Source organism: Tupaia chinensis, unplaced genomic scaffold (assembly GCF_000334495.1).
Source record: "Tupaia chinensis unplaced genomic scaffold, TupChi_1.0 Scaffold000528_1, whole genome shotgun sequence".
NCBI classification, from domain to species: domain Eukaryota; kingdom Metazoa; phylum Chordata; class Mammalia; order Scandentia; family Tupaiidae; genus Tupaia; species Tupaia belangeri.
The window spans coordinates 1,784,155-1,786,772 of NW_006160041.1; positions in this window are offsets into that span (position 1 = coordinate 1,784,155).

The window sequence follows — 2,618 nt, forward strand, 5'->3', positions numbered from 1 at the left end:
CAAACTTGTCTCTCAAGTTCAAATTATCAATATATAATACTGCGTGGCTGTCTGCTCATAAAGAGGTGAAATCAAGGAAGAATGACTTATTTGTCCCTTTGGAAGATCAAGATAAGGCTGCCTCTGATGCTTTTGCTTCTTTCATTTTTTCCTTTTTTTTTTTTCAACTTAAAATGCATTATGTTCTCACCTATGTCCATTACTGTAAATCTTTTTTTAAAGAATCATTTTAACTTTATTATTATTATTTTTTAATTTAATCAGAAGGAGACAGAGAGAGGGAACATGAGAAAGCAAGCCGCCAGGTCCGGTACTTGAACTGCAGTTAGCCATGTGGACGTCCAGAGCCTTTAACCACGCCACCTGCCAGCCCCACTGTAAATCTTTTTTAAAAGAATTATTTATTTGGAGTCAGCAGGTGGCATAGTGGCTAAGGTGCTGGACTCCCACATGGCTGACCATGGTTTGAGTTCCAGATCCAGCAGCTTGAAACTCACACTGGGTGCATGTGTGCATGCCCGATCCTAAGAGGAGAATGGAGAAGGGACTATGGAATGGTCACCCCCCACCTCCCCACCCCCAGAAGATGACATCTCACTTTCTCTTTCTGTGTCTCCAGCAAGGGCACATGTCCTATAGCAAATATCTCTCTAAAAAAAAAAACAAAAACAAAACAAAAAAAAACTATTTAATTTTATTTATTATTATTTTTAAGAATTATTTTTTAATTGGACTAGAGAGACAGAGTGAGCGAGAGAGAGGGGGAAAGTGAGAAAACAAACACCAGGTCTGGGACTCTTAGTGTGGTTGGCTCATGTGGAAGTCCAGCACTCTTAACCACCATGCCAACTGCCGGCCCCATTATTATTATTTTTTAAAATTTGCTATAGGGCATGGGCACTCACCAGAGAGAGAAAAAGAGGGAGAGAGAGAAAGAGCAAAAGTGAGAAAGCAAGTCACCAGGTTCTGTACACAAACCATGGATGGCCATGCGGAAGTCCAACACCTTAACCACCATGCCACCTGCTGGCCCTGCTGGAAATCTTTACCTGTGCTTCCTAAAGCTTTATCTGTTGGTCTTTTCCTCTTCCAAAAACAAAACAAACAAACTGAAGGTTCTTTTTTTTTCTCCCTCCCTCGATTTAATTTATTAGGTTTTGTTCAAGATCTTTCAGCACTGGGGCCAGAATGTGACGTGATGGTTAAGGAGCTGAACTCCCACATGGCCAACGGCAGTTCAAGTCCTGGACCTGGCAGCTTACTTTCTCTCTCTCTTTCTGGTGAGTGCATGTGCCCTATAGCAAAGTTAAAAATAATAATAAATACAATTAAATAAGTAATTTAAAAAAAAAAAAAAAAAAAAAAAACAGGAACCAGTAGATGGTGGCTGTTGGACTGCCACCTGGTAGACTGCAGTTTGAATCCCAGACCAGCAGCTTAAAACTCATATTGGGTGCATGTGCATTCATGCCCAATATCCTGAGAAGAGAGTGTCATCCTCCCTAGGGGGTGATTTCTCACTTTCTATCTGAATCTCCAGTGAGTGCATGCGACCTATAGCAAAAATCTTTCTGAAAAAAGCAAAAACAAAATGTTTCAGCACATCCCATTGTCTCTCATGTTGCTTATTACAGTATGTCTTGGGACCAGCAGAGGGCATAATGGTTACATCGCTGGACTCCCACATGGTTGATCACAAGTTGAGTCTCAGACCTGGTGGCTTAAAACTCACACTGGGCAGGGACCAGCAATTAGCATAAAGGCTATGTTGCTGGACCCCCTTGTAGCCAACCATGGTTCGAGTCCCGGACCCAGTGGCTTAAACTCATGCCTGGCACGTGTCTGCCGTGTGTGCCAGCCCAAGATTGGAGAAGGGATTGTGGCGGGGGTGATTTTTCACTTTGTATCTCTCTCTCTCTGGCCTCTCTGGCAAGCGCCAGAAAGAATGGGGTGCTAACTGCTGGTTAAGTGGTTAAGGCGCTGAACTCCCACTTGGCTGACCATGGTCTGAGCCCTGGAATCAGAGGGTTGATGCTTGAAAAAAATCACACCAGGTGCCGGTGTGCCCAAAATCCCCAGAGGAGAAAGGAGGGGGAAGGGACTGGAGTGGCCACACACACCCCCAGGGGTGATTTGCCCTGTCTCTTTCTGGTACACATGCTATGGCAAAAACAAAAAGGGGGAGAAAGAGAATGTACCTAAAGCTGTCTGGCTCCAGTTACTTGGTAAATTGTTAACTACTGTTTTCACTCCCTTCATGCCTGAAGCAAAAGCCCTCCAAGAAGGAGACATACTACTGAGACATACTATTTGTTGGCAGTTCATGCTAATAAATACACTCATACCCAATTTTGCATGAGAATCACCTGTGTCTGTAAAACATGATTAACTGTGACCAAGCAGTGTTTAAAAAGGCTTGACTATCCTATAGGACAATTCTCACCACCTAGCTTAGAGGCGCAGATATGATTTTCTGCAATACAGGCAATTTTTTTCTTTTATTTTCCTACTGGGTGCGTGACTCCCTGGAAAAACACAGAGAAATAGAAGTCGTGTCTGTGCCTCCGGGGACCGCATGCTGCAAGTTCTTCCCATTCCTCCTCAAGATTTTGGGCAGG